Source organism: Bos indicus, chromosome 9 (assembly GCF_029378745.1).
Source record: "Bos indicus isolate NIAB-ARS_2022 breed Sahiwal x Tharparkar chromosome 9, NIAB-ARS_B.indTharparkar_mat_pri_1.0, whole genome shotgun sequence".
Classification (NCBI taxonomy): domain Eukaryota; kingdom Metazoa; phylum Chordata; class Mammalia; order Artiodactyla; family Bovidae; genus Bos; species Bos indicus.
In genome coordinates this window covers 93,050,797-93,065,743 of record NC_091768.1, presented here as the reverse complement: position 1 = coordinate 93,065,743, position 14,947 = coordinate 93,050,797, and the positions used below count along the sequence as shown (strand labels likewise).

At 39.3% G+C, this 14,947-nt stretch overlaps 1 pseudogene; it reads right to left on the bottom strand.

The window, feature by feature from the left end:
* Window positions 1-7,947: 7,947 nt before the first annotated feature.
* On the bottom strand, window positions 7,948-9,498 carry LOC139184857 (craniofacial development protein 2 pseudogene; annotated as a pseudogene).
* Window positions 9,499-14,947: the final 5,449 nt, after the last annotated feature.

The following is a 14,947-nucleotide window of genomic DNA, read 5'->3' as shown; positions in this document are numbered from 1 at the left end:
CCTTGGCCAGTTACCCAACCACATCACACGAGATGCACACGCGTAAGATAAAGGGCGGTATCTGCTTCACAGACTTAGGACAGTTCAATGAACTAGCACACATTCATTTCCAGGACAACCCTGGAACTTACCATAGCAAGAGCTTGGTAAACAGCAAGTACCTAATCGACACCTGCTATTAAGGCAGGTAGGAGCTAGCTAATAGGAGGACTTTTAGAAGGAGTGGCTGCAGATGCTGCAGACCACTTCCTGAAACAGAGAACTTTATACTGTTGAACATGCTGAGGCAGGCACCATGCTACCTTCTCACAGTGTCTCTGAGCTGGGTTGCCACGTGCGTCCTTACAACTAGAGTAGGCCCCTCAGGTAGACTCAGATGTGAGGGGTGCCTTCAAGAATTGTGCAACGTGCAGTCTGCAGAACGAAACGCACACTTGGGCTGCCCCTCATAAGTCACTTTACGTGTTTATAGATATATATTTTTTTCTTTTCATGAAAGAAAAATATACCCATTACAGAAAACTCAAGTACAGAGAAACCAAGTGACAAAACTATTTAACTTCTCAGAAATAATTCCTCTTACAACACTAACACGTTGGCCTATTTTCTTCCAGATTTTTTGTTTTTCTTTACACGTTCACCCCTGGGTATTTACTAGCTATGTATTCTGTTCTTCCTTTGACTGGGATTGACTTTTAAATCATTAATGTTAAGAATGAAAGAATGGAGACTTGTGACTTCCCCTGTGGGATGATAAACCCAGGAAACATTTTTTTAAAACATAATCTGAAGTATTAGTGGGCTTCCCTAGTGGCTCAGATGGTTAAGAATCTGCCTGTAATGCAGGGGACCCAGGTTCAATCCCTGGGTGGGGAAGATCCACTGGAGAAGGGAATGGCAACCCATACCAGTAGTCTTGCCTGGATAATTCCATGAGCAGGGGAGACTGGTGGACTACAGTCCATGGGGTTGCTAAGAGTCAGACACAACTGAAGTGACTTAGCATGCACACATAAAGTATTAGAGTTAATTATTGATAGGTTTTTACATTACGTAGCTTTTTTTAAAGACTATTTTGATATCTTTATGTCATAAAATAAAATTAGTCAAAAAATAAACAGAAACAAAATAACCACTACCATGATAGGTTTAGAACCCATGAGAAGGGATTATTGAGTAGACAAAACAAAATAGTACAATACAAAAAACGTTTGAGGAGAAATCAGAGTCAGGCAGAACGGATAACTTTGAAGCCCTATGTGTCTCTGTTAGATGCAGTGGTGTTATATAATTATTCAATCTGAAATAAGGCTTATGTTTGCTTCATGTTGTTAATCCTTCTTTTGTATTAACACCACCAAGATGCTGACTAGATGATGTCTAGTGGGGCTTAGCTATAACTAGTATTCAAAAAAGAAATTGTTAGGGCGCTTTACAGTTTATAACACATATTCACTTAATGCTGAGCCTGCATCATGACCTTTAACATTTAGGAATCACGTGTTCATTTTTACATATGAGGACACTGAGACCCAGAGTAAGTGACTTACTTTTCTCAGGCCACCCAACTGCTAAGTGGCAGAAATCTGATTCCAGGTCTGTGAGCCTTCTCCCAATCTTGCCTAAAAGAACAAGAACATCAGTGGGTCCAGTCTGGGGTCAAGGTTTGGGTTGTTTCCTGTATGTTGGAAGAGTCATTCACGGTCTCTCATTGGAGAGATCACAGACTTTATTCATGGTACATCCCAAGCCTTATACTTCCTTTTAAATAAAAAGTCAATAAGTTTACAAAATTAGTGTCTACAGAATAAATTTATTTTCTTTTCTCACAAGTGTTACTCTTGAACTGCATTGAACACATGTACATACAAATCTACTCTTTGTAGAAAAATAGCACCTTAATTGCTGTATTAACACATTTTGATTTTTTCTACTTCAAATGTTAAGAAGAATAAGTAGGATGAGTCATTTCTTAAATTTATGCAGTGGGGCCCCTCAATAGTATATTTACCTTAAAGTTTGATATGATACTAAAGGGATAAAAGAATAATTAAAAAAACACCTAGTTCTGTCACTACAATTTTTTCCCTCATCCTGTATGTAGAATATATATTGTATTCAGTTGCTTAGTCATGTCTGACTGTTTGCAGCCTCATGGACTGCAGCACGCCAGGCTTCCCTGTCCTTCACTATCTTCCAGAGTTTGCTCAAACTCATGTCCCTTATATATCTATATTATTATGTTATAATATCCTGCTGCTGCTGCTAAGTCGCTTCAGTCGTGTCTGACTCTGTGCAACCCCATAGACGGTAGCCCACCAGGCTCCCCCGTCCGTGGGATTCTCCAGGCAAGAACACTGGAGTGGGTTGCCATTTCCTTCTCCAATGCATGAAAGTGAGAAGTGAAAGTGAAGTTGCTCAGTATTGTCTGACTCTTAGTGACCCCATGGACTGCAGCCCACCAGGCTCCCCCGTCCATGGGATTTTCCAGGCAAGAGTACTGGAGTGGGGTGCCATTGCCTTCTCTATATAATATCCTACAAATATATATATATATATATATATATATATGCATACAGAATATACAATATATCTTTTGTTATCACTAAAATGGGTTGAATCAACTAGATTAATTCCAATGTGATTTATCAGGGACTTCAGTCTCATGCATATACAGTGATGATATTTTTATTCTTTCCTTTCTTAGTCCTTAGGAATCTTGATCTAAGTTTCTTCTAAAGGGTAAGAAAGAGAAACTTCAGAAATCTGTGTCTTCTTAACAAGCTATCCTTTATTAAAGTATTAGGTTCAAAAGAAAAACAATAACTTATTCTCTACTGAAAGGATACAGGTAATGATATTCCAATTTAACAGAAGAAAATTTAAAATATGACAGATAATTTTGAAAAACCTGTTATCACCTTTTATAAGGTTCTTTATAACTAATAATTTACCTTAATTCAGGATTATAGCCCACATTTCATCTTTCTATTATACTATTGATTTCTAGATCTGTTCCCAATTGATGCTGTCATTGTGGCTCTAAATTGAGAAACAGGAAGTGGAAAATTAGGTCTTCATGCCTTTCCAGAATAATTTCTGATCTTCTTCTATTATAGGTGATGAAAGTCAACTAACATCATTGCTTTTTCAGTAGGAGGCAAAAGTTAACATGTCATGGGAACTATTTACTGAAACTGAAGATTTTGTTAGGTGAGGAATTGGTAGCTGCTGAGAATAGTTACATTTGAAAGGAACTAAACTATTATAAAATACTGTACTTTCAAATCAATTTGGAATACAATAGTAAATTTTTCAAATAAACTACTGTGCTTATCTTGCTGATTCTGGCATAATCTACAACTGAAACTTTATGAGTTATTTGACAGTCAAACTATTTACATGTTTTCTTTGTATTATATGTTATTAACATGAATTATAACAGCAAGAAACCACATTATTCCCCTCTGCTATAAGATGTAAGAATATTTTCAGAGTTACTATAAATCTGCTGAAATTCATTTTCTAACTTGATTTCTCCAAGGATTGATTTTGGATTTATCCAAAGAGATATCCACCTTTATGTCTTTACTAAGTCAGGCAGTGAACTAAGTGCTTTTATATATTACTCCAAGTAAATTCTACCACTTCTGTGTGAAGCAGATATATTGTCCATTTTGCTGACAAAAAAACTGAGCCTCAGACCAGTTCAATAATAGACCTCAAATTATGCAACTTAGTACTTAGCAGAGCTGGCATTGGAATCCAGTTTTGTCTGGATCCAGAATCCGCCTTCATTTCTTTCGTATAGATCTTATTGCTTCTATATTTCCCCCAAAGTTGGGTTAACTTGAGGTAAGTCTTTAGTTTCAGCAAGTCCGCTAAGTAAGTAGAATCTTGACTCCTGCCCGCACTGGAAATTCTCAGCCTGCAGTTGAAACATTTGGTGTTAGGACTCCTCAGGCTCCAAGTGAGCAGAGCCCTGGGGAGAAATCAGAGGGTGTTAGAATGCACTTATGTAAGTATCATATTTACATAGCGACTGATTACATTTACATTTCCTCACCAGTCAGTTCCAGCCTCTACCCAATCAGGTGGCAACTACAGAAAACACCTAGAAGAGAGCAAGGTGTAAAAGAATCCACCCAATTTCTCAAAAAAGACAGTCATAGATTTCTTACTTTGAATTCTGTGGATGCTACATATTTACATTCTGTGGGTACCAAAACTGTCATTTTGTCTGTGTTAGTCAACAGTTAAGTAGGTAGAAATAGGCTATGCTTCTGATATGTCCTCCAGTAATATGAACCAGGGTCATGCCACACTAAATGGAACACTTTTTCTTTTTTAAGGGGACTGAGATGAGTCCTCGAGTGCAATGAATATGCACATAGTGTTGGGAGAAGTCTGGGTTAGAAGCATATCCTGAGCTCTTTGTGCAGATTATGGATCTGTTTTCTGTCTATAAAAGGACAATGGTAATGCCCCCAGAGGATGGGCAAAGACTAAGAGTGTAATAGCCTGGCACAGAGATCATAGTGCAAAAAATGCCAGATACCCCAGGAGAGCAGAGTCCCTTCCTGCGAAGGTGTGCTGTGACAGTACATGGCTTTCATGTCCTTGATCTCATGGTGCCCTCATTTTCTGATGATTGCGATCAGGCTCTTTAGTATTTATCTCCTTGTTAATTGAATGACTAGTTCTGGATAATGGATAATTCTCAATTTTCTATTTTTAGAAAGTGTATAAATATCTAAATTAGATTTAGGCAAAGTGAGCTGCAGTATTTGATATGCCGAGGACATAATTAGGTTGCTCCGTTTACCTACACAGTCGCAAGCAAACGCTAACTCATTAATCTGTAAAGGACTTTGATGAACCTTTGAACTAGATAAAAATATGCCAGTCATGGCAAAGTTCTACTCTATTCTTCGAGAACTTTCAAAGGACTGAAAGTGACTAATATGTTTGGCTTTATAATATCATCTGCAAGCTCTGATCATGCCACCCTGAAATCTTCAGAGGATTCTCACTGCCTCAGAGTCAAATAAAAGACATTAGGGTAGGATAAGCTGGAAAAGAAACAAAAACCCGTGCCGGGAGTCAGAAGACCCATGCTCTGGTTTCCGCCTTTACCCTCGGTTATCTTGGATAAGATGTGCAACCTTCCCAGCCTCAGTGTCCTCATCTGTTAGTAGGAATAATAATCACAGGATCAGAAAGAGATTCGAAGGCCATAGTGCTTGAGAAAATGCATTTGAGAGTCCTAAGTCAAGGCTGTATATTGTCACCCTGCTTATTTAACTTATATGCAGAGTACATCATGAGAAACGCTGGGCTGGGAGAAGCACAAGCTGGAATCAAGATTGCTGGGAGAAATATCAATAACCTCAGATATGCAGATGACACCACCCTTATGGCAGAAAGTGAAGAGGAACTCAAAAGCCTCTTGATGAAAGTGAAAGAGGAAAGTGAAAAAGTTGGCTTAAAGCTCAACATTCAGAAAACTAAGATCATGGCATCAGGTCCCATCACTTCATGGGAATTAGATGGGGAAACAGTGGAAACAGTGTCAGACTTTATTTTTTGGGGGCTCCAAAATCACTGCAGATGGTGACTGCAGCCATGAAATTAAAAGACGCTTACTCCTTGGAAGGAAATTTAGGACCAACCTAGATAGCATATTGAAAAGCAGAGACATTACTTTGCCAACAAAGGTCCATCTAATCAAGGCTATGGTTTTTCCAGTGGTCATGTATGGATGTGAATGTTGGACTGTGAAGAAAGCTGAGGGCCGAAGAATTGATGCTTTTGAACTGTGGTGTTGGAGAAGACTCTTGAGAGTCCCTTGGACTGCAAGGAGATCCAACCAGTCCATTCTAAAGGAGATCAGTCCTGGGTGTTCATTGGAAGGACTGATGCTGAAGCTGAAACTCCAATACTTTGGCCACCTCATGCGAAGAGGGGTTCCTGGGGTTGCAGGATTCCTGGCGTTGCAAAGAGTCAGACACATCTTAGTGACTGAATTGAACTGAAGTCCTAAAGGAAAACAACCCTGATATTCATTGGAAGGACTGATGCTGAAGCTGAAGCTCCAATACTTTGGCCACCTGATGTGAAGAGCCCACACACTGGAAAAGACCCTGATGCTGGGAAAGATTGAAGGCAGGAGGAGAAGGTGGAAAAAGAAGATGAGATGGTTGGATGGCATCACCAACTCAATGGACATAAATTTGAGTCAACTCCGGGAGACAGTGAAGGACAAGGAAGCCTGGTGTGCAGCAGTCCATGGGGTCACAAAGAGTTGGGCATGACTGAGCAGCTAAGCTGAACTAATGAAAGTCTTGGGGCATCTCCTCTACCTCTTGGTGCCCACTCTGCCTTCCAGAGCCCTGTATTTTCCATTCTTTGGGTCCTCCCTACCTTGCTTAATTGTCGCAAGGGCTTTATTGACAATTTTTTTCTGGTACCAGAATGTCTCATCCTCAGGAATTCACTCATCAAGACCTGGCTGCAACACTGCAACTTTCTTAGATCCATCACCTATGCTGTCCACCAGTCAGAGAGTTTGCCAGGCTGGCTCCCAAAGCATTGTTCATTCTATTTATTAAACTTATCATATGCTGCCTTATTTTATATTATCACACATACAACTTGAATCTATTTAACATATGCATCATGACTGCTCTTCTGTAGATTTCCCTCTATGATTCTCTTCCTCCTGATTTTGAGAATTAACTGACTACATGTGCCTCCAAAACTAGTCTTTCTCCTCTCCTCTGAGAAATTACTTGATCACGCAGGTCCCCTTTCCTTTACTTCTTCTCAGTGAAACTCATATCTTCAACTTTCCTTCCAAGGAGTAAGCGCCTTTTAATTTCGTGGCTGCAATCACCATCTGCAGTGATTTTGGAGCCCAGAAAAATAAAGTCTGACACTGTTTCCACTGTTTCCCCATCTATTTCCCATGAAGTGATGGGACCGGATGCCATGATCTTCGTCTTCTGAATGTTGAGCTTTAAGCCAACTTTTTCACTCTCTGCTTTCACTTTCATCAAGAGGCTTTTGAGTTCCTCTTCACTTTCTGCCATAAGCGTGGTGTCACATGCATATCTGAGGTTATTGATATTTCTCCCAGCAATCTTGATTCCAGCTTGTGTTTCTTCCAGTCCAGCGTTTCTCATGATATACTCTGCATAGAAGTTAAATAAATAGGGTGACAATATACAGCCTTGACAAACTCCTTTTCCTATTTGGAACCAGTCTGTTGTTCCATGTCCAGTTCTAACTGTTGCTTCCTGACCTGCATACAAATTTCTCAAGAGGCAGATCAGGTGGTCTGGTATTCCCATCTCTTTCAGAATTTTCCACAGTTTATTGTGATCCACACAGTCAAAGGCTTTGGCATAGTCAAGAAAGCAGAAATAGATGCTTTTCTGGAACTCTCTTGCTTTTTCCATGATCCAGCGGATGTTGGCAATTTGATCTCTGGTTCCTCTGCCTTTTCTAAAACCAGCTTGAACATCAGGAAGTTCACAGTTCACGTATTGCTGAAGCCTGGCTTGGAGAATTTTGAGCATTACTTTACTAGCATGTGAGATGAGTGCAATTGTGTGGTAGTTTGAGCATTCTTTGGCATTGCCTTTCTTTGGGATTGGAATGAAAACTGACCTTTTCCAGTCCTGTGGCCACTGCTGAGTTTTCCCAATTTGCTGGCATATTGAGTGCAGCACTTTCACAGCATCATCTTTCAGGATAGCATCATCTTTTGGAATAGCTCAACTGGAATTCCATCACCTCCACTAGCTTTGTTCGTAGTGATGCTTTCTAAGGCCCACTTGACTTCACATTCCGGAATGTCTGGCTCTAGGTGAGTGATCACACCATCATGATTATCTGGGTCATGAAGATCTTTTTTGTACAGTTCTTCTGTGTATTCTTGCCATCTCTTCTTAATATCTTCTGCTTCTGTTAGGTCCATACCATTTCTGTCCTTTATCGAGCCCATCTTTGCATGAAATGTTCCTTTGGTATCTCTGATTTTCTTGAAGAGATCCCTAGTCTTTCCCATTCTGTTGTTTTCCTCTATTTCTTTGCATTGATCGCTGAGGAAGGCTTTCTTATCTCTTCTTGCTATTCTTTGGAACTCTGCATTCAGATACTTTTATCTTTCCTTTTCTCCTTTGCTTTTCACTTCTCTTCTTTTCACAGCTATTTGTAAGGCCTCCCCAGACAGCCATTTTGCTTTTCTGCATTTCTTTTCCATGGGGATGGTCTTGATCCCTGTCTCCTGTACAATGTCACGAACCTCATTCCATAGTTCATCAGGCACTCTATCTATCAGATCTAGGCCCTTAAATCTATTTCTCACTTCCACTGTATAATCATAAGGGATTTGATTTAGGTCATACCTGAATGGTCTAGTGGTTTTCCCTACTTTCTTCAATTTAAGTCTGAATTTGGCAATAAGGAGTTCATGGTCTGAGCCACAGTCAGCTCCTGGTCTTGTTTTTGCTGACTGTATAGAGCTTCTCCATCTTTGGCTGCAAAGAATATAATCAATCTGATTTCAATGTTGACCATCTGGTGATGTCCATGTATAGAGTCTTCTCTTGTGTTGTTGGAAGAGGGTGTTTGTTATGACCAGTGCATTTTCTTGGCAAAACTCTATTAGTCTTTGCCCTGCTTCATTCCGTATTCCAAGGCCAAATTTGCCTGTTACTTTGGGTGTTTCTTGACTTCCTACTTTTGCATTCCAGTCCCCTATAATGAAAAAGACATCTTTTTTGGGTGTTAGTTCTAAAAGGTCTTGTAGGTCTTCATAGAACCGTTCAACTTCAGCTTCTTCAGCATTACTGGTTGGGGCATAGACTTGGATTACTGTGATATTGAATGGTTTGCCTTGGAAACGAACAGAGATCATTCTGTCATTTTTGAGATTGCATCCAAGTACTGCGTTTCGGACTCTTTTGTTGACCATGATGGCCACTCCAATTCTTCTGAGGGATTCGTGCCCACAGTAGTAGATAAATGGTCATCTGAGTTAAATTCACCCATTCCAGTCCATTTCAATTTGCTGATTCCTAGAATGTTGACATTCACTCTTGCCATCTCTTGTTTGACCACTTCCAATTTGCCTTGATTCATGGACCTGACATTCCAGGTTCCTATGCAATATTGCTCTTTACAGCATCGGACCTTGTTTCTATCACCAGTCACATCCACAGCTGGGTATTGTTTTTGCTTTGGCTCCATCCCTTCATTCTTTCTGGAGTTTTTTCTCCACTGATCTCCAGTAGCATATTGGGCACCGACTGACCTGGGGAGTTTCTCTTTCACTATCCTATCATTTTGCCTTTTCATACTGTTCATGGGGTTCTCAAGGCAAGAATACTGAAGTGGTTTGCCATTCCCTTCTCCAGTGGACCACATTCTGTCAGATCTCTCCACCATGACCTGCCCGTCTTCGGTTGACCCACGAGCATGGCTTAGTTTCATTGAGTTAGACAAGGCTGTGGTCCTAGTGCGATTAGATTGACTAGTTTTCTGTGAGTATGGTTTCAGTGTGTTTGCCCTCTGATGCCCTCTTGCAACACCTGTCATCTTACTTGGGTTTCTCTTACCTTGGGCATGGGGTATCTCTTCACGGCTGCTCCAGCAAAGCGCAGCCATTGCTCCTTACCTTGGATGAGGGATAGCTCCTCACCGCTGCCCTTCCTGACCTTCAACATGGGATAGCTCCTCTAGGCCCTCCTGCGCCTGCGCAGCCACGGCTCCTTGGACGTGGGGTTGGTCCTGCCGGCCACCGCCCCTGGCCTCGGATATGGGGTTGCTCCTCTCAGCCGCCGCCCTTGGCCTCGGGCGTGGGGGCATGGGGTAGCTTCTCCCACCGGCCGCCCCTGGCCTCCGGCTTAGGGGCATGGGGTATCTCCTCCCGGCCGCAGCCCCTGACCTCAGAAGCGGGGTAACTCCTCTCGTCACCGCCCCTGACCTCGGACACTGGGTATGAATTCTAATAAGCTATATTAATTCCTTATTACGCCATTTTTATGACAACTAAGATTTGGTAACAATTCTGTGACAATACGGAATACATATCACTGCAATAAAATACTACACGGCCACTCAAAAGATTGTGTACAAATGCATTTATTGACATGAAAATATTTTATAATATATACTACACAAAAATTTTTTAAATGACCTGTAAAAATTTCATAGTTTCAGAAATATGTAATCAGAAACTATTTATTGAATACCTATTCTGCACCAGGGTATTATTCTAGGTGCTGGAAGTATGAGTATGTATAGAAAGCATGGAAAAATATACACAAAATATTAATACTAGTGAAGGTTTTTAAGTGGTAAAGTTTTTTTGTTTTCTACAGTGGTTGTGTATTATTCCTACTGTAACTCTACAATTTTTAAAATACCAAATTCTTTAGAATAAACACCAGACCCTTTACTGTATTACCCATACTTCCTCTTCCAGCCCTATTTCCCGTAGGTCTGTCCACTCAACATCTATTATCTATTTCTGTTTGTTTTATCTGCTCCTGAATTTCTTAATATTGTATCTGTCACATGGGACATCCTTCCTCCATCGTGTCATGGCCAAAACCTATGTAACCTTCTTTGCAGGGGCCCAGCAGGAAATCATCTTCCTTATCTCTGAACTCACACATTCTCCTGTCTTTGAACTCTCACAGCATCTCTGCGTCTATTCCTCCCATGACCAGACTGCATGATCTTTGAAGGCAAATTCCTTAGTGTTTTCAGTATTGCCAAAGGAGCACTCACTGAACACAGGAAGAAATGCCGGCATTTCTCTCTAGAGTTTACATTCCTTGAGAAGAGGGGATCTTATTTTTCACCGTGTCTTCTACATCAGTATTTACGGAGGGGTACTGTTCTCCTAAGCATGAGAACTTGCAAGGAATCAAAGTTCAGATCCCCACCGTGCACGTGTACTCACTCTGCAAACTGAGAATGCAGGTTTGGGATTGAGGCGTCGTTCTGGTGCTCCCCTCACATCTTTCCTTTTCTAATCACCTTCTCCCACTTTATCAAACAAGCAAGCATTGCCCTAAGATATATATGTCTGCTGGGCACCATGGTAAAGAACAGTTTGAATTTTTTCATGCAATCACATCATTTTTTCCCATCCTTCTCACAAAGTTCCATGAAAGCAGTGTCTTCTTATTTTCTGTAAGTGACAAATTCTTAGCTAGACTTTTTCCTCTATCTTTATATCTATCAATGGTTTTATCTTTCTCTGTTTTACAGTTAGAATACAATAGGGAGGGGGTTGTCATGGAATACATATTAATCCATCCCTCTGAACTGAAAAGGAAAATCATACATTTTCAGGCAGAAGGGGAGTCCAACTGGATCTGTGGCTTTGACAAAGAGGAATTATTTGCTATTTAGTTTATATGGTGGACATTCTCATAAATTCAACGAGTTAAGCCTGAATCTTTGAATGTTGACAAATATATATGTAAAGCATGAGATGAGATGAAAATATTTGATTGCACTAGCAAAGGACTTTGAAATGAAGCACTACTTTAAAATAAATCTTTTTTAGCATGTTGTGTATAAGATATTAGCAAATTTAGTACAACATGCCTCCAAGTGAAAGAGTAACTGACATAATTAATAGTCATTTGAAAAGTCTTGGTGAAGATTTTAAGTTTTTTCCTTGGAATCTGATAAAGAATATGTTCAGTATCTGGGTAAAGGTAAAAACAAGCAAACGGAAAACCTTTGCAAGTCATGTGTTTTCTGATATTTTGTTTTCTGTAAAATTGAAGGAGATCCTCAACAAATTTTCAGCTCATCATGAAACTGTTTGATCATAGATCACTTAGTTGCATTTGCATATAATCTAGAATTTGTGGATTTGAGTGACAGTGCTTTAGCAAAATTTTCATTCTCATCTGCTTATTTATGTCAACAAATATTTTCAGCACTACAACTATGAAAATGACATTGAAAATGGATTTAATACTAATAATATATAATTCCAGCAATAGTTAAGCATTTATAAAATTTAACTTTTATATTTTAATAAGGACTCATCAAGATTCATAATAATAGAGTCAATGCAGAAAAATGTTTAAGTACACTAATAGATCCTGATGGCCAAGTAGAATAATAAATAAGTAAATGCATTTTAATTTATGTACCTATTTTAGTGGCAGAGGTGAATGATTAAGTATAATGAAAATATCAGTCAAGAAGAAAAGTACAAAATTACTGAATCTTGAAGAGCTTGTTAATATTTTTTAATTGATAACAGTGGATAAAAAATTGCTCTAATATATATTTATTCATTTGTTTCTTCTTTTTCAGATTATCTTCTTAAATAGGTTATGAGTATTGAGCAGATTTCACTATAGTAATAGTAGGTCCTTGTCACTTACCTCTTTTTATGTACATGCTGCTGCTAAGTCACTTCAGTCGTGTCCGACTCTGCGCGACCCCGTAGACAGCAGCCCACCAGGCTCCCCCGTCCCTGGGATTCTCCAGGCAAGAACACTGGAGTGGGTTGCCATTTCCTTCTCCTTTTATGTACTAGTGTATATGTTAATCCCAACCTCCTAATTTATACCTCACCCTGAAATTTCTCCTTTGGTAACCATAAACTAGTCTTCTGTGTCTGTAAGTATCTCTTTCAGTTTTGTAAATAGGTTTATTTGTATCATTTTTTAGATTCATCATACAAGTGGTATCATATGACATTTGTTTTCCTTTGTCTGACCTAACTTCAGTTAGTATGGTAATCTCTTGGCCCATCCATATTGTTGCAAATGGCAGCTTTTTCTTTTTTTAATGACTGGGTAACATTCCACTGCATTACGTACCACATCTTTATCCATCCTTCTGTTGATGGACATTTAGGTTGCTTCCTTTTCTGGCTATTGTAAATAGTGCAATAGTACTGCAATGAATACTGGGGTACATGTAGCTTTTCCAAATGTGGTTTTCCCTGGATATACGCCCAAGGGAGGGGTTGTTAATAATATGGTAGCTCTATTTGTTGTTGTATAAGGAACATTCGTGCTATTCTCCACAGTGGCTGTACCAATTTACTTTCCCACCAATAGTGTAGAAAGGTTTCCTTTTCTCCACACCTTCTCTAGCATTTATTTTTTGTAGACCTTTTGGTGATGGCCATTCTGACCAGGGGTGAGGTGAAATCTCGATGCAGTTTTGATTTGCATTTCTCTAATAATTAGTGATGTTGAGCAGCTTTCATGTGCCTCTTGGCCATTTGTATGTCTTCTTTGGAGAAATGTCTATTTAGATCTTTGCCATTTTTTGATTGGGTTGTTAGTTTTGATGGTGTTGAACTGCATGAATTGCTGTATATTTTGGAGATTAATCCATTGTCAGTAGTATCATTTGCAAATATTTTCTCACATTCTGTCTGTTGTCTTTTCATTTTGTTTATGGTTTCCTTTGCTGTGCAAAATTTTTTAAGTTTAATTAGGTCTTATTGTTAATTTTATGGTTTTATTTTCATTATTTGGAAATAATGGATGGATTGAAAAGCCCTTGCTGTAATTTATGTCAAAGAGTGTTCTGCCTATGTTTTCCTCTAAGAGTTTTATAGTATTCAGCCTTATTTAGGTCTTTATCCATTTTGAGCTTATTTTTTGTGTGTGGTGTTAGAGAATGTTCTAATTTCAATTCTTTCATGTGTAGCTGTCCAGTTTCCCCAGCACCCCGTATTGAAGAGATTGTCTTTTATCCATTGTATATTCTTGCCTCCTTTGTCATAGATTAATTGACCATAGAGAAATGTTCTATATTGATATGCAACTTGATTCAAATTTCAAAAAACTATAATAATTTTATTTTAAAATATCAATAGTTACAATTACCAGAAATTAAATCCTTTCAACAATTTGGATTTGTGATAAAAATTTACATACTTACCCCAAAAAATGTGTGAGACTATAACAATATTTTTTAAATTCTTTGGGGGGACATGATCAGATGTAGTAAAAAATAATTTGCCTTATAAGACAGAGTGCCTTGCACTTCACTGGTACTCAATAGATGTTGCTGTTGTTCAGTTGCTTGGTCATATCTGACTCTTTGAGACCCCATGGACTGCAGAATGACACACCTCCCTGTCCATCACCTACTCCTGGAACTTGCTCAAATTCATGTCCTTTGAGTAGGTGATGCCATGCAACCATCTTGTCCTCTGTCGTCCCCTTCTCCTCCTGTCTTCTATGTTTTCTAGCATCAGGGTCTTTTCCAATGAGTCTGCTCTTCACATCTGGTGGCCAAAGTATTGGAGCTTCAGCTTCAGCATCAGTCTGTCCAATGTATATTCAGGATTGATTTCCTTTAGGATGGACTCCTTGACCTCCCTTCAGCCCAAGGGACTCTCAAGAGTCTTCTCCAACACCACAGTTCAAAAGCATCAATTCTTTGGTGCTCAGCTGTCTTTATAGTCCAATTCTCACATCTATACATGACTACTGGAAAAACCATAGCTTTGACTCTATGGAATTTAGCTGGCAAAGTAGTGGCTTTGCTTTTCAATATGCTGTCTAGGTTGGTCACAGCTTTTCTTCCAAGGAGCAAGCATCTTCTAATTTCATGGCTGCAGTGACCATCTGCAGTGATTTTGGAGCCCAAGAAAATAAAGTCTGTCACTGTTTCCATATTTTCCCATTTATTTGCCATGAAGTGATGTGACCAGGTGCCATGATCTTAGTTTTTTAAATGTTGAGTTTTAAGCCAGCATTTTCACTCTCCTCTTTCACTTTCATCAAGAGGGCCTTTAATTCCTCTTTGTTTTTTGCCAATAAGGGTGGTGTCATCTGCATATCTGAGGTTATTGATATTTTTCCCAGAAATCTTGATTCCTGCTTGTGCTTCATCCAGCCCAGTGTTTCGCATGATATACTCTGCATACAAGTTAAAT